This window comes from Dromaius novaehollandiae, chromosome 2 (genome assembly GCF_036370855.1).
Source record: "Dromaius novaehollandiae isolate bDroNov1 chromosome 2, bDroNov1.hap1, whole genome shotgun sequence".
Lineage (NCBI taxonomy): Eukaryota > Metazoa > Chordata > Aves > Casuariiformes > Dromaiidae > Dromaius > Dromaius novaehollandiae.
The window spans coordinates 84,297,739-84,315,657 of NC_088099.1; the positions used below are offsets into that span (position 1 = coordinate 84,297,739).

The 17,919-nt window shown below is 46.5% G+C and overlaps 1 protein-coding gene across 2 annotated transcripts in view; it reads left to right on the forward strand.

Moving 5' to 3' along the window:
* Positions 1–4,080: 4,080 nt before the first annotated feature.
* Positions 4,081–17,919, forward strand: part of BASP1 (brain abundant membrane attached signal protein 1) — a 51,240-nt gene continuing 37,401 nt past the window's right edge. The window contains exon 1 of one of the 2 annotated variants that reach the window (XM_026121865.2): positions 4,081–4,406. The gene's annotated coding sequence lies outside the window, so the exon portion shown is untranslated. The remainder of the gene's footprint in view (positions 4,407–17,919) is intronic. The other variant, XM_026121866.2, reaches the window with a different exon arrangement.

Here is a 17,919-nt window from a genome sequence, read left to right on the forward strand (position 1 = left end):
CTCTGCATTATACATTGAGCTGAAGCCAGGAACACTGGGGTAAAGCAGGGTTCAGAACCGACATGTCTCGACCTAGCTATAGGCATCAAGTGCCATTTTTTATGGTGGAAACAGTAATACCTGGATGCATTGTGTAAAACTACACTTAGCTATCTCTACCACCATAAAACTTTGGGTCATTAAGATAAAACATTATTATCAGAGGCTTGCATCTCTCTTCACGTCAGGACTTAAATTTGGATGGAGGCATTCTAGTAGAGGTTTTGAATCAAAGCTGTTTATTGTATGTGCATTGCCTGCAAAAATATGAAAAAGCACTTTGTGTCTATTTGTGCTACTGCAGTTAGGTTTTGAAAAACATGTAGCTAGCAGTTAGATTTATGGACAGTATGATACCTACTGAAAATAGAAAATTTTACTTATGCCCTACACTGACATGTTACTTTCCCCAGTACGAATAACTGTATAACCAGGTGGATCGACAGGGAATTAGGCTTTAATTACTTTTAAATACTTATTATGAAACTCACTATACATGTATAACACTTTTACGAAATGTAGAAAAAATGCATTGCATGATAAAAGAAAAAAATATTATTATGAAAATGCTTTTTGAGTAAATGTGCTCGGGGAAAACGTCTACATACGGGAAACTGAGTTTACCCTCTCTGCCTCACATGGCGAAAAATAGGCTTTGCCGATAAAACTGAACAAAATGCTCCCTCTTGTGGTCTATGCTGGGAGATCAGCAGACGGCAGCTATGGGTGCCAGGCTACTCAGGCAGGTTCCTACTTTTCAAGAGTGTAATTGTTATTATTGGTATCCTTATTGCTCCTTATTGACGTTATCTTCTGAGGAAAAAGATCAAAGGATGATGAGATAGAGAAATGGAGGTGCTGGGTGATAGCGAATGGAGGGATGGAGGTTGGATGGGAAGAGACGGGAGGAGAGCTTGCAAGTCCTTTGAACTTGTGCTGTGGTAATGTTAAGGTAAGACTTGTGGCTCGTGGCTCTGTTGTCAGACCTAAAAAAGTCAGAGAGTAAAAAGATTATTATTATTCTGAAGAACAAACTGAATACCAATTAAAGAGAAAACAAGGTATTAAGGAGTGGTTTTGTTCACTGAGGGGGAAGATGGAAATATGACACTGTGATGAGGCCTGGAAGACAGACAGGGTTGTGCAAAGCTGGGCCTGAAAGACTGGGGGCGGAGGGAGAGACAGTGGGTCTAGGCTGAGGCACTGAGGTGGGACAACTGGCAAGAGGTGCCAGGAGGAGCTGGCTAAGAAGAGGGCGGTTGTGGGTATCTCAGGTGTCACAGCACAGAGTAATGGCGTGGATTTAAGAAAAGCCGTGAACTACTATGTTACATATAAGGGCCTGGAGACAGCCAGCTTTCTGGAACGGGCCTTGTCGTCTATCTTTTCCCAGACGTCGCTGTTTAGTGCTTTTTCTTCTTGCAGATACCAACCATTCTTTTTAATTCTTCCACATATGAGGAAGAGGTAGAGATACTTTATACACCTTAAGTTATGACAAAGAGACTGTCTGAAAGCTGCTTCGGATCCCCATTTGGTTAAATTTATGCTGTCAGACGTGCACGATGTTTTGATGCAGCCAAGTAAGTAAAGGGTGGGTTCCATGGAGTCTAAATTTAGACGGCTGTTCAGAGATACATAACTTCATGTGTAGTTGTATTTAAAAGAAGACTAGCTGGTAAACCATGGTTTTCAGCTCTGCCCTCTAACTGGTGGTAAAAAGAATGAGCAGACCAAAAACCCTCCCAAACTGGTAGTAGCAATGACTATTTCCACACCACTTCTGGTTGCACAGGCTTTCCCAAGCAAATGACTCAGTACACACTTGGGAATTTTATTTCCTTCATATGTTGGAGACTCTGTGTAACTTCCCCCACCAAGTGAGAGCTGGGCTCCATGCAAGCGAACCTCTACCGCCTAACCCCCCCTTGAAACAGAGCAGAGGAAGCACCATCCTTTTTCTTTTTTAATTCTTGTATTATTTCACACTGGCCCTGCAGCAGGCAGGAACTTTTACAGGACTATGTGGACAGTCTGTATGTTAGAGCCCTGCGGGCACTGATGGGCCTCAACAGCCCTGAGCAGCTCGCTGTGGGGCCTCCCTCCATACCCCCTGCTCCTGGGCCCAGGAGCCCCATTGCAGCTCAGCCCCGGGGGCCTTCAGTCTCTGCCCGAGCTGTTTTGCAGGCATGCCTGTCTTCCGCCCTGACTCTGGCCTTAGGCCCTGGCTGGATCTAGGCTATGCTGCATATAACTTCAGTTCTGTCTCACAGATTTAACGCGGCTCGTGGAAGTCAAATCGAAGAGAGGGACTTTCTCCATTGACCTTGCAGAAGGCCGACAGACAGGCAGACTCCGATATTACTGCTCCCTCTACAGGGCTGCTCAGAGGAAAACACGCTTCGAGCGCGCGAGCTCCGGCTCCAGCGGGCTGCCCGCCCCGACGCCCGCCGATGGGCTTGGCTGCCCGCTGCTCCCCCCTCGTCGAGCTGAGGCGAGTCAGGATTTTTTTCATATATATATATTTCCTCGATGACCCGATTTCGCAGCCTCCGCCGTGCGGTGCAGCCCGCGGGGCGCGTCCTCGTGCGGGGGGGCACACGGCGCAAACCACTGCGGTGCGCCGCGGCGGGGCGCGGCGAGAATTAAACCCCCGGGAAAAAACGGGATGTGGAGGGGAAAAAAAAAAAAAAAAAAAAAAGACGGAAAGCTGGAGGCTGCCATTTGATCGATGCGGGACTGGTAGCTCCGAGTTTGCACGAAACCCCGGGGAATTGTCGCTGCAGCAACAGGCCGCTCGGGCGGTGTCGCTCGGCGCCCTCCCTGCCCTCGGCTTTGGGCAGCGCGGGCGCCTTTGCGCGGCTGCGGGAACAACGGGCGCCCGCGGCGAGGGGCCAGGCGTCCACCTTGCCGTGCACCCAAAAAACGAGCGAAACTCACCTCGTTTTTTTTTTTTTTGCCAGATATTTTTCCGAATCGAAATTTATAGGAAACAGGCCGGCTTGCACCGCGCACCCCCGCTGCGCAGTAGCCTTGCGCGCCCCGCTCCCGGAGCGCCGGGGCTTTATCGAAAATACAAACCACAGTTATCCTCCCGCTTCTCACTGCTGCATGCTTGTCCCCAAGCGAATGGGGAATGTCTTTTCTCCCCCCGCCTCCCAAAATACGGTGCGGCGGGTCCGGAAGCCCCGCGCAGCTCCCCGCCGCAACCCCGCACCCCGAGGCGCTTCCGCGGCCGCTGCGCGCTGGCAGCGGGGCTGCGGCGGCCGACGAGGCATGCGTTGCGCGGCGGCGGGGCCGGCGAGCCGGGCGCCCATCCCCGCTGCCCTGCCGGCTCTCGGGGAGCAGAGGGCGCCCCAGCCCCGAGCATCGCGCCTCGGCGGCCACAGCGGGACGCGGAGCGGCGCGCAGGGCGCGCCCGACCCCGCCGCACCCGGGCTGCGGGAAGCTGCGGCGGGGGGGGGGGGGGGGTTCAGGGAGCCGGGGGGTCTGCTGGGGGCGGGGTCCTTAGCTGGGGAGGGGGGCGCGGATCCGGGGGCTGCTGTTACAGCCCCATGGCCTCTTTTGGGCATAGGGAGAACTGGGAGATACCAGACCTTAAGCCCGAGGCATGTTCCGACTAGCTCTGCAGCTGCAGGGGCATCCAGGGAGGTCCGTTCTTCTGGAAAATGAGGCGCTTTCCTCTTGTCCGCCCCCCCCCCCCCCCGTTTTTGCATGACAGACCCTTTCCTTAAGCATGCCCGTAGCACAAACGCCCGGGATTTTTCAGCCTCCTCCGTGCGCGTCGCCCCTCTCCGGCGGGGGAGTGGCCCCCCGGCTCGCCGGGAGGGCAGCACGCGTGGGCAGGCGTCCCGGCTTGCGCGCTCCCTGCGCGGCTCGCGCGGCCGGGGAGCGACAGCGGCTTCTCCCTTCGCGCTCCGGGATCCTCGCGGGGGGGACCCGGTTGGGGGCGGGGGGCAGGTGCGTTTCTGGACCTCCGAGCGAGTCCGCCCGCCGCGGCCAGGCTGATATTTAAAAGCCGGGGCCCGTGCGCCCCCTAAGCGCGAGCGGCGCGCAGCGCAGCGCCTGCCTACGAGCCGCCGAAATAAATAAATAAGTGCGTGTGGCTTTTGAACTGCCCACAGACTGTCACAGGGAAGGGGGGAGGGAGGAAAAGAGGGAGGGGGAGAGAGTGAGAAATGCAGAGGCAGCAGCCGCGGTAGCGGCGGCATTGCTCCAGCAGGCACTAGTCACTCCAGTCCCGGCGAGCGAGCGGCGGAAGCCACAGCGCCCCGACCACCCCAGCGGGCACCGGGCTGCCTGGGACTCTCTCGGTGGCACCCCAGCACACCGGTCCGCAGAGGGCGAGGGAGGACAAATATCCAAAGGTAAGGAGCAGCATATCTCCCCGGCGGCATTTGCAGAGCAGCCCCCCGAGAGCTCCGCGTTTATTTTCGTTTTATTCCGTGCGCGAGGAGAGGAGATGCACGGCGTGGAGGGAGCGGTCAGCGAAGAGCAGTTTGGGAGTCGCCTCCGCGGGCGCATTTGAGGAGTATCGCTGCGAGGAGCTATTCTGTTCCTCGAGAGATTGCTGCCGAGCCCGAACTCGAGGCGGATTAAAGGCTATTCCGTGGAATTTAAATGCCCGATAACGCTCTTTTTTGAGGGGGAGGAAAGGGCAGGAAGCGATGGGTGTAGTGGGAAAAATAGTGCTTCACGCGGCGTTTCTTTTCGATACCGCGAATCCGTTTCCAAAGGGAGGCTGCTTAACAAAAAAACAACAAAAACCCCCAAACCCCGAATGCCTCCGTGGGGCGAGGCGCGGGGAGGGCGCGCAGCTCGCGAAGAGCGCGGCGGGGCCGGCAGGCGCCGGGGGCTGCGCGGCTGGGCGAGGGCGGGCGGCGGCGGCGGCGCTGGCCGGGGCGGCGGCTCCGCTGCCGGAGGCGGAAAACATCCAGCGGGGCTGGAGGCTGGGTGCCACGCGTGCCCGCCGTGGTTGCTGCTGCTTAGGTGGCAAGAGGGCTCGCTGCTTCAGCGGTCACGCGTGTGCGTGAAAATGACAGCGGGCGCGGCAACGGTTTTAATCCTGGCTCTTGACAAGGCTTTATGTAAATGTGCTTGGGGGGGGGTGGGGGTCTGGCTGCCTTAGTGCTCTCTGGGCAGGGACTACAAGGCAGCCGTCAAAAAAGGCAGCAGACCGCCGCTGCCTCTGCCAGTGCTGTTTCTGCAAGACTGCCTGCCTCCCGAATGCATTCGTTTCATGAATATTCATCGAATGCTTTCCCTCTCCCAGCAGATCCCTTTTTTCCCCTTTTTCTTTTTTTTTCTCAGTAAAGGAAGCTGCATCTCTCTGTGGCTTTTTTTGTTTCTTCCCCCCCCCCCCCCGCTCCCCACGCGTGTCTTTAAAGCGTGGCCCTCGCGGCGCGCCTCCCTTGGCTGGTGGACTGCTGCGGGGGGCACACACCCGCCCGCCCCGTCGGGTGGGGGCAGAGCCCCGCACCGCTGCTCCTGGGCGCTGCGGCGAAAATGAATGAAGCGGCGCCGTAATTACCGATTCCTTTGTCTGGGCGCGGCGCATGCGCGGAGGTGGCGGCCGCCCGCCCCGTCGGGGATCGGGCCCGCGGCGGAACAAAGGCGCCCGGGCCGCGCCCCCCCCCCCCCCCCCCCCCGCGCGTTACATAGCGGCGCTCGAGGGGCGCACGGACACGCGTGGCCCGCGCAGCTGGTGGGAGCTGGAGGAGAAGGGAGGGGGGAAAAAGCCCCCCCCCTTCCCCCTACTGATTTCCTGAGACGGAATCTGGCGTTTTTGGAGGGGAAAAATGCTGCCGCACAGCGCCCCCGCCAAGCCGCTCTGGGGGCAGCGCGGGAGATTGGGCGAGCGCCGTCGGAAAGCTGCGGTTCGCTTGCCCCTCCTCTGGCCGGGGGTACTCTGCAGCCGCGCCAGCCGGACAGGGCAATGTATGGGTCCTCTCGGTCAAAGAGAGCGAAGTGGGTTTAATCTGTGTGCTGCAGTTAAATCCCATGTTAACGGCCTCGTAAAGGAGCCACGCTGCGGGGCCGTGCTGGCGGAGGGACCTCGCCTAGGGGGAGACACTCCTGCGCTGCATTGCCGTGCCGTCTGCTAAAGCATCTCTCTCTGCCGAGGGGGAAGGGTCTTCCCATAGGAAGGGCTTTTTTTCTTTTTTTCTTTTTCCTACTGCGACATCTTGAAATCTCTTTTGTTCAAATTGTTGCATCTCCATGCTGGCATGGATACTCGTTCCTGCTCCGGCCCCTTTCTTTCCGGAGGAAAGATACTGTTGTCCAAAACTAGGATACATGTTTCTCTCTAGGGTGAGCATTCTTAAGCACATCATAAATGGACAATTTTATAAACACGAGGCTGCTGGTTTCTGACCGTGGATAACTGATATATGTGCTAAGCCCGGGTTTAAGATACTACTAAGACACTACTGCAGCTGTTCCCACAAATGGGTGCTTGCACAGGGGGTGCCAGTGGGTCTCGTTACTCCCCCTCCAGCGTGAGGAACATTAGCTCGATACCTCACACCCCAAGACCTCTCAGCCTCACCTTGCGGTCACTTGGCATTTCCCATGTTTTCAGTGAAGGCCACTGCTGAAGCAGTGCTGCCGTAACGTCACCGCCCTGCTCCGTGGCATGCAGGTGCCTGCCAGGCACCTCCAGAACTGCTGAGCAGGCTTCCGTGCCAGGGCTTTCCCCCATTGTAGCTGCTACCTGTTAAACACAGGAGTGCCGAAGCCCTGGGGGTGGGATGGCTGAACCAGGGGAAGGTGCGGCATCTGCAGCTACTGCTTTCACCAGTGGAGATCCCTTTCCCTGCAGGTTCCTTATGTATCCTGGGATTTTCTGAGAATTTGGGGTGGAGGGAGGAAACACCGCCGCCAAGCATTAGTGTGGGAGGAGGGAAGGGAAGGAGTGAGGACATGACCAAAGGTTTTTGCATTTGCTGTCTCTACCTGTTGTCTCGCAGTTTTTGCTTTGTGGTCTTCCTACGTACTGGGTGGTACGTGGTGGATACTTCCCTTTTGTGTAGCTGTTTTAGGTTCAGCTGGAGAGTACTGACTGTTCTATGGGCAGGATAAAGCCCCGAAGATGGGAAAATCATGGTAGCTCTGTCTATGCTCGTGTGCTTCAAGTATGAAAGAGCTGATTGTGTAATTCAGGGAGTTTGTTCATACATAGCTGCCAAAAGGCATATCACGCAGCAGTTTTTTTCTGTTGAGATGAACCTCTGAGAGTATCGTATCCAGTTAAAATAAAAACAAGGTTAACTGATAAAACCATTATTCCAATTATTGTATGAAGCAATGATCAGGCTTCTCTCTCTTTTTTTTTCAGTCTGTCTTCCCATGCTTCTTTGCGTTTGAAGTGTAACACCCACTGAGGCAACCTAGTAATAAAAGATCGATTAATCTCAGAAAGAAGCATCCTTTTGGAGCATACCCTCTCCTTGAGGTTGCTCCAAAATTTCAGGGCTGTCTTTAGAACTGTCTCCAGGCCTTACATATTAGTGTGTTTGGTCTTTCAACATTAGGCGTCTGGAATAAATTGTATTTTCCAAATGAAGCTTCTTTATTTGCTTCCACTGCTATAGTTCCACTGCTAGCTTTGCTCCATGCAGTCAACCATGAAGTCCTTCAGGAGAGCCTCCTGTGTCCAGGACAACTTCAGTCTGAACAATTCTTCCCTCATGCAGGCATCTGCACATGTCCTGATGGGATGCATTGACTTAACTAGAAGCTGGAATACAGAATAGCTTGCAAGCTGAGAGCAGGGCAGAAATAGGCCTTCCCATGAAATCCTGGCAGACTTCCATGCAGCCACATTTGCAAGTGCTCAACTACCATTGTGCTACTCATCATTTGAAAACTTACCTTTGAAAGTTGATTTTGCACTAATTTTGAAAGCAAAAATTTCAAAATCTTTCTTTTTTCCCCCTTATCTGCATGAAGGGGATGCTACATTTTTATTTATACTTTCACATGGAAATCTGTGGTCTTGATTTAGGTCTGTAGGTATTCTGTAGTGCCCTTGGGTGCATTGTAAATTTAATGGCTAAAATCTGAGTTCTTCAAGTAAGAAAACTGTATGGCATTCAAATATAATGAAGAGTTATCTGCTGACATTGAAGACTCTACCTTCTTTCCTACGAGGGTAGTAAAGGCAGGCCATTTTGAAGCACTGTACAGATGCTTTGGAACAGCTTCATAAGTTAAGAAAGAAAACCTAGGAGGGGCTTGGGTTATTTCTTTTTTGTCAATCAGGAATGACAAGAATGAGGTAACAACTAGAGAAATCAAAGTAATTCCTGAAAGCATTAGAGACTTGAAAATAGAAACCATATGCAGCATAATAGAGGTTTAATGCATTAGTAGGAAATGCTTTCAAGATTAAAAAAAAAAAAAACCAGAGGGGGAAGAAGGGGGGAAACACTTCATGCAGAATGGAAAGGACTTTAAAGTCTTCTCTACAACATCTTGTATCTCACAGCTGTCTTTCTTAAAAGCCAGCTAAGCTTCTCACTTCAAGATGGAGAAATGTGGTTAGTATAAAAATGTAGCTATTGGTTATGTGATATGAAAATTCGTAGGTTTAAAATAGAAACTGATTGATAGCAACATGATTCCTCAAGCATGAGAGATGCCTGACTTGCCAGATTCTGAAAATAAAATCCTTTGACTTTTTTCAGAACAGTAAAGAGTCAGTATCAGTAAAGAGATACTGATTTTTAACACATGTGGAATGGTCAGGTTTTGCCTGGGAGCAAGATGTGTAGTAATTCCCTCTTAAGCACAGTTAATGGAATTTAACTCTGAGGAAACAGTTTTATTAATAAAACCCTTCTGTCTTAGGATATAAATCAGAGGCAGATCTCTTTTGATGTGTTTGGTATTGTGTGCTGCAAAATACAGCTAAGTAGGCTGTGTAGTGATGTGACTTGTGGAGTATAAATTGGCAAGTACCAAAACTGCAGAGTTGGGAAAACCGCATGATTTGTGGTCACGTTACCTAATTTGGATTTTAGCCTTGCAAATAGTGCCACATAGGATTATGTTCTGCCAATCTAGAGATTTTATTTTTTCTTACTCTGTAGGAATTTGAATATCTTTTCAAAAGGCAAGATTTAATTTTATGTATGCTTCTCTCGCAGTTGTTCAGAGCAGCTTAACATAGACTGTAGGACTGATGGTAGGACCTTCATTTTGAATAGTGGTTTTCTGCCCTTATGAAAAGTACAACACCGAATGCATAATAAGATCGTGTTTTAACCACCTACCTTTTGCTACTTGTAAAGGTTTGGCGATGAAAACTTGCTAATGATGTCATGATGATGGTCGTAGTAACTTCCCATTGCCATTAGTAGGGCATGAATGCACATAGATTTTCTCCCCTGGCAAAATCCTAGTAACTGGAACTGCAAAGCTTCCCTAAAGTTTAATTTTAATGGCAGAAATGATGCCATCGCCACTTTACATAACAAATGGAAGCTGCCACCATAAAAGTAGTAAAATCAGTGACTGCTGTCCATCTCATAGTCCAGTAGTCCTTAAAATACTCAATGGGATGTAGAAGGACAGAGCCCCTGTAGAAGGACAGAGCCTTCTTTTCTTTGTCAATTTATCTTCTGCTATTACTGTTTTCCTTATGTAACTGCTTGGTGAAGGAAGGGCTTTTAATCAAACTTACACCTTGAACTTATTAACTGCTTTAAGATAAAGCTGATGGTCACATAGCAGGATGCTGTAGATGTGCATTTGCTAAACAAATTCTAGATGACTGCTGAACTATGGAGAAGAAATGAAGCAGTTAGACAAAACAAAGAACAGATCAACAATAACACAACTGATACGTGTCTCTCTCCCTATCTAACTACCTTAGGAAAGCACAGACAAAGCAAGTGCCAATCAGCATGTAGAAAACCCGGTGTAAACCCCCAGTTGCAAATATGTAGTCAACATAGCAGAGTAAAACTGTGACAAAACCGTGGTCTATCTGCTTGTCCAAGGTAGACTGGAGCCTGCAAATTGCTCCATCAGCTTTCTATAATCACAGTTCCACAAACTAGGACAGTGCATAGTTCTGCCAGCAAAGAAAACAGGCTAAAGGTGGTACAAAACTCTGTCAGGGCCTGGAAATGGATAGGGCAAAACCTGTCACGATTTGATGCAGGGCCAAGACGACTACAGTGTTCCTCATTAACATGCAATGTTTCTTGTTGCTTCTTCTTTGGCCAGCACTGCTAAGTGCATGGGTAACATCTGCTACAAATTGCACTGAGTTTGTAGGAGGAAGCAAATTCAGTGACCTCTGAGATGGTGAAAGCAGCTTCTCTTGGTTTCTTGCTTTCACCACAAAAGCTGAGGCAAGTGGGGAGGATGTGCTAGCCACTCTAAACAACCGGCTCCCAAACCAGATGGGCTGAGAGAGAGGGGCTAATTCTCCTCAGGCCAGCCCCACACATGTGCTCCACATCAGTGAAAGCACAGCTCGCGCTGGGAACAGCTGGGCTCGCTGAAGAGTGGCGGAGAGCTGCCTGCTGACTCTTGTTTTCCTGTTCAGATGGACAGGCCCTGTGAAACAAGGGAGACAACAGGTTCCCAGAGAGTAGAAGTAGAAATCTGGCAAGATTTTCCAGTTACTTCCATTCCATTCTTTGCTTGAGAGGATGGCCTGCCTTTGGTTTGGGACTTCTTTTCACTAGGAGCTTACACTGGCTCAGTTTAAGTCCGCCCGTGAGGCCTGCTGAATATACCTGAGTGCTCAGGATAGCCCCGAGCCTTTAATTCCCCTTAAATTAGGGGACTAAAGCAAATGTGGAAACCTTTCTCTCGTGTGCAGTCCATGAACATTTATAGTTGAAAGCCTCCTGATGCCTCTAGAAAGCTGCATGTAGGACCTAAGAGTCAAGAAGGGTGACATGGAGTTGTCCATGCAGACACATTTTTCTGATGGATCTGTTATCATTCACGGAGAAGGATTTAGATTAAGAAAGTGCTGTCCCTTCTCTGTTCCTGTCCTCTGTTCTCCTTCCTATTTTCTCACCCTTAAAGATCTTCATCTTGAATAAAAAAATCCTACAGTACAAGGAGACCCCCTTTTAAGCCACTTGTGGCAGTCAGATTTGACCACTATTGTACATGTTAAAATGATTTCCTCAGTGCTAATCTCCCTGGGTGATATTTAGAGGAACATTCAGCTTTCTGCATAGTGGCCAGAGGTTTGCATCCAGTTGCCTTGACTGATGACATTGCCTTAATGAATAATACCTTTAGAAGCAAGCTAAGTAAGTGCTGCCATGTGCACATAAACATTATATCTCGCCTGAGCATACTTGTCTCTGTGCATGTAATATTGAATAAAAGCTTCAAAAGAGCTCAAGAAAACTAACATTGCAGTAGTTTTTTATAAGCACTTGAATAATTACTAGGTCACTGCAAGTTCACTTACTAGGTCACTGCACTGTCATCCTCTTCTCTAGATGAATCAGTTACTAACCAGCAGATTCATGAACAAATTACTGATGGTGATGGCAAGAGCAACATGGCACATGGTCGCTGCTTCTTGACTGAACAAGGCACTGTATTGACAGTCCAGTAAGGCATAATGTCTGGAAAGTGGCCTTCAGTCCTGAGGTAGCTTCTGTTACCAAGGGCTCAAGCTTTACTGCAAAGCACCTGCAGGTATCTGTTTTTGCAAACTTCTGTTGTGACAATGCCGTTGCCAAGGCGTTATGGAGAAATGCAAACATGTCAGAGTTAACAAATGATGAATACAATGGATCTCACTTGCTTCAAGGGGGCTAAGTGTTGCGACTTTAAATACCTGCTGTCTCCATTTTAACTTGAAGTCGATATGTGGTTGATGGTATTGAGGGGAAAGAACTGGCTTTGCGTGCCCTCCTGCAGCTATTGAGTATGTGGGGCGAAGGGCTGAGTGTTTGAGCCCTTCACCAGCTAAAACACGGAGGTCACAGAGAGAGGAGGAAGGAATGAAACAACTTATTCGTTCTGCACAAGTTTGTAGTCCAGAGAAAAGTGCATTCAGAAGCTTGCTGTGTAACAATGGCAGTAAATTTAGAGTCTGAGAATAGAAATATGTATCTCAGCAGCTTTTACACACTTTCTACTTCAAAAATGAAGTTCTTTGGCACGCTTGCTACTGGTTAAAGAAGCCATTTGATACTCTTTTTGATAAAACCTTTGTATTCTAGCATAGTAGCACATATATATACCTTATATCTCTGTGCATATCACGTATTTGTAAATGTGTCACAGTAAAAAATGTTCAAGTGTCTTCAAGCTGGTAGTTCTCATTCATCAGCTACCCTGGCTCTGCATCCTTGCTTATCATTTCTTTGTGGATCATTTGTCTGTATTTCAATTAAATTATCACACAGGTTATGTTGCTGATTCCCTTGGTTATCCTTTCTAGAAGACTGTATTTTCAGCTGTGAGCTAACATGACCTATTCCAGAGAACATCCTGTTCATCACACACTAACATGCATGATGGGCATTAGCAGATTTGCCGAATGCAGTAAGATCTATGCCATAAGCTCAAGTGTACTGTCATTCCTGGATAATAAGCAGCCATATGAGAACAGAGCCATTTATTTGTAGAACTTTAATTCTAAACTCTAAAACTCATGTTACTAGACCCCAATTGTTTGCATGGGTATGGCTGTCAAATCTGGATGTTGACTAGACTGAGATCATATCAATGTGAAAGCTTGGTCTTAAACAAAGTTTTATGCAAATACTATAACATTATAGAAATCTTCTAGCGTTGCCAGCCTAAAGCATTCAACACTTTTAACTTCTTAACACTTGAAATATTAATGTGGTTTCTTCTCCTGCTGACTGAAAGGAAATAGATTTTTTTTCTCCTTTTTTAAATGATATTTTAGTTTTAATCAAAACTGGCTCTTGACTAAATGAAAAAACTCTACGTGATAGTTTGCATTGCCAGTCTTATTTTCGAGAAGTACTAGATTTGTTTGGCTCTCATAGGGCAACAAACACATTGCTGGAGTATCACAGTTAAACTACATTAGTGAGTAGCAAAACCTTCCAAAACACATTCAGAGGGGAAAGATTTGCTATTATAATAGACCAAGCTCGTCTGCCAAACTGTGGCTTTGCTGGACTACATATTGCATAAAGGCCAGTAGCTGTCACACTCATATTGGCCTGAGTTTCTTTCATAAAGAAACTTTTCTTTGGATGTCGTCCAGTTGCTTGAAATTTTCACTGTGCCTAAATAAAGCATAACATCTATAAATGATGGGGACGGTAACATGATTACTGTACCAATTCATTATGAAAGTCATCAAGATGAATGCGCCATGCCAAGGCCAAATGAGTTCATGATGGCAACTATATGTGCCTTTTTTCTAAAGGACGAGTTTGTTACTGCAGATACAGTGTCGACACAACATTGTCTTTGGTCACTGTGGAGGGTCCCCAAGTAGGCCTGGGAATTGAAGTGGATTGATTTAGATCATCTCCTGCACAGTGAGCTCCCAAAGAATACCAAAAAACTCAAAGGACCTTATTTTTATTAGTATAACAACTTGTCATCTCAGATAATTAACTTTTTGAATAGAGAAAACTCACAGTGATTAGGAAACCAAAATAATAGATAAAAGGTTTATTTTCAGCCCACACACTGCCCACTGAGTCCTTGCAAGTTTGAAATATTAACACTAATACTTCAGGTGCTCTGCGTTTCTCTGAGTTGCAGCAACTTTGCAGGATTGTCTCTTGCGGTGAAGAAGTTCCTTTGCAACACCTCTGGGGTCTGACCATGAGGCTGCACTTGGACAATCTCTGTTCCTGAGCTGCAGGGTCCCCCCTTTAATCTCTTGCCTGTCCCACTCTGCCATCTCCCGAAACCTTCTCCCTTCTGAGCAGTCTCAGAGACTCCTCAAGGGAAGGAACTAACTCTTCTGACTATCTCACTCTTCTTCTTAAAACCAGCACATAAAACGAGACTGTCCATCGGAGTTTTCTACGCAATCTTGCAAGCACAGTGGCTTTGGTGGGGCTGTACCTGTGAGGCATACTCTCTCTAAAGTGCCAGGTATCGGCTGCTCTCCTCATGGTGTTCATGGAGTCCCTGCACTGGAAAAGAGACCAAATAGCTAGCGTAATTATTACAAATGCTCTGTTTTGTCTTAATTAATCTAGCCATATGATTCTGGGTCCCTGACCTAATTAGCTAGGGAGATAGTTAAATATAACTTCATGTATCTAGGCACATTTAACTATCCTTGGTTAAATCTGCTTGCAGTTCCTAAGAGACTGTATTTCAAAGTGCCATAGTTACGAAGTCACAGCTGGGAATATCTCCTAGCTACTCTTCATCCACAATAAAAAATAATACAGTGTTCGTCTTAATTAACATAGTTAAATACATTTTTGTGTTAACAATACACTTCATAAGTTATGTTAAAGTCTTTCATGAGAACAAGGAGACATCTTTCTCTCTTCTAACACTGAGGACTAGCAAGTACTTGTGCTGTACCAGAGTAATGGGATTTCCATTGTTTGGGTGGATAAATATAACTTTAGATGGTATACGGAAAATTTTTGCCCTTTGCTCTGCAGCAGATGGAAGATGGTCAGTAAGCTGAGTTAGAGTAATTTGAAATTAATAAATCATAGTAAAAATCCCTTGTCTCTGCAGACATTTCCCATAAAACTTGCACTCTGTAGTCATAAGGAATTTATGATCAGTTTTACCGTAAAGAAGAATTTGTTGACCAGTGATGGACAACAGCAATAACAGAGTTCCACTTCCTAGTCGTGCAAAACTTTTGCTGCCAGAATTGAATAAATTACCTTTAAACTATCCTAAAATGAACATGTGAGAATTTCCTTTCATGTAATAGCTGTTAAATATTTAAGGTTAATACTTGCATGGGTTATATGCCACATGAAAGAGGGATGCTGTTCAAGTGGATGAACATGTAAACGATGACAATGATCAGACATGACCTATCAAAGGAAAACATGAAAACACTGATTTTGTGTAGTGTAAAGGAGAGGATGATGTTTTAAGAACAGGTAAGAAAATCACTTAAATATAATTCATTCCACCCTGGGGCAAGAAGATCTCCTGAGGTGCCTTCCAGCCTTGCACTTACAAAATTAGGAACATGTGTGACCTCTGGATTGTGCTTGCTCTTGAGTTCAGAGAAGCTAGTTCAGTTGAAACAAAAGCATTCCTAAACATTCAAACTTGTTATCAGAGCATCTGAGTTCTGTTAAAATGGTGATTGAAAGATAAACCTTCTGCTAATATGCTTTATGGATGTAGTGCATGCTACTAAGTAATTTCCAAGCAAGGCTTTTCTAGAGCTGGTACAAGGAGATTTTGTTTATTGATGCCAAACAGCATGGGCTGTTAATCAAAGATTTCTGTATAGTACTTTTTGAAAAAATCCCTGACATGTACTGAAAGTCTGAGGCTGTTCTTCCAAATGGGGCTGATATAAAAACTGGAGTGAAGTTTCCAAAAACGATTGAGCTTTTCAGTTCCTAAAATGTATTTCAAGGCAGCAATATGCAGTCATGTGGGTGTGTTTGAAAATTTTACTCCATAAGCCCAGAATGAAATTTTGTAAATACCTCTGAGCACAGCTGTGTAATATTGATTTATATGGCACTAGGACCTCTTTTGTTACTTAATCTATAGGCTACAGAAACATATTGTTGGGTTGTTCCACAGATGAGTGGAGGAGCTAACTGCGTAAAGAAGCTATATACACATTTTCAACCCATGGTTGCTCAAACTTAATGCTATAATAACAATAGCTTTGAAGGTTGAGCCTGATATAAATTAGGCTCATTTCTAAAGAAATCCTTGGTGCGTATTCATAAAAGGTTTTGAATAGACTTAATGTGTAGCTGAACAAATATCTTTGTGCAATCTATTCTGTGTGCAGGTGGGCAGCTGCTGTTCGAGTTCCCGATTCAATGGCATGGGCTGCCTGTTCTGCAGCTCCTTGGGGCAGCGTGCTTGAAATTAATCACCCATTTGTACCTGAGGGCAACCTGAGATTTATTTCCTTTCCATATGGGCTTACTGAAAATAGTTTTCTACTCCTGAGAAGTGCTTGCAGGATTCAGATGTATGTTTCTATTTTACGAATCAGATTCTTGGCTAGTTGCCCATGTCTTGGCATTGCTAGAGATGAGGAAATACTCACCTTCGTTTAACTGCTAACTGGTAGAATATTTAGCTGCGTATGGATTTTGAGCTGTGCACAACAGCACTATCATGTGATGCTTCCTGTATTAGGGACACTGGTTTCAGTGTAAACTACATACAGACACCATTTCATCTTCAGTGAATCTTTCAACAAATGAGGCATGTTTCGGAGCAGAACTAGAGCCATGGGCCTGATTCCATTTTTATTTGCATCGTTTATCAGTGAGGATTTTCTTTGAATCTAATAGAGTTATATTAATAAAGCCAGAGTTGCGGGCTGCTAGAATTTTGTTAATTTGAATGGATGGGTGGGCAGCATTGGTGGGTCTGATGTGCTGTGACAATGTCCCTGTTTACATTCAAAATACGTAAGCAATTGCCAAAAGGTTAAATCTGAGCATTCTGTCATGTTTGTCTTCTTTTCCCGCCTTTCACTTTTGGGTGGCTTCTCCGTAATTCCTTAAAGAAACTAACGGTAGGTATATTTGGATAGCGTTGCTGTTGAAGACAAGTTTCACACTGCCTAAAGAGGAAGAAGGATTATCTTCTCAATCTGTAGAACATACATGTATGCAGCGGTGCTCTTCTTGTGTTGAGCAGATAGGTCAGGAAAAAATACGCCTTAGGCTAGCAGTCATTTGGTCCAAGACAAAATCTCTAGCATTAGGTCTTATTAATATTAATAGCTCATATAAACGAGCACAAAGGGCTGTAGAATAGTCTGTAGACTTCAGAACTGACAAATTTTTTTTCTAGTGCATGAGTCTGTACAGGAGAAACAGAGCAGGCCCAGTAATTATGATATTTATTGATGGGAGGGAGTATATACTAGATATAGTAGGCTATACTACTATGCAATAGTATATACTACGGAGTGTACACTAGCGTGTCCATGGGCTTCTTGTTTCTGTGCAGTAGATGCCTGTGTGGGAGCTATTGAATTAAGATGATTTGCTAGGATGGTCTTGGGGCTTTCACTGCTGGTACTGGGTTTGAGTCAACTTCCTGCACTGCAATCAGCCTTAGCTGTGGTTCAGGGATGGGTCTGGTTTGGGCAAAAGTGTGAGTGTGTTTACAGGTAATCCAACCAAGCCTGTTTCATCTGCTGCTGTATGAAGCTCTGCAGAACAAGCAATAGGTAAGCAGGATGAAGTGCTAAAGCTGTCTACACTGGAACTTAATTCAGAATTGATATTTCCTAGAGAACAGTTTTTTTCTCCAAGTGTTATGTGCATGCCAGTGATTAAACCCCAAAGCTGGAATGATTTGTTGTAATGAAATATCTGACATGTATAAACCAGATATGTCTGACATAATTAGCGTGCTTCTGCTGAAACCTTTTCTACTTAAGAGACAGGCCAATGAAAATAAGCATGAACTTTAAAATCAACCCTCAAATTTGTATTTCAGGATTAAAGTATGCTCTTGAGACTCCTATCTGCAACAGTTGGATAGTAAAAACATTTCCATTTTCTACCATAAGGTAAATATCCACTTCCTAAAGACTACAGTTTGTAGAGTTTTGAGGTTTAAGACCTAAAATATGCAATACTGTACATAGCCTAGGGACTAACGAGTGTTAGAGTTAAAAAAGGCATATATCACATGCCTGTAAGTAAAGTGTTCTGAAGGTGTGCAGCGATAAGAGAACTGTTGCAAAGACTG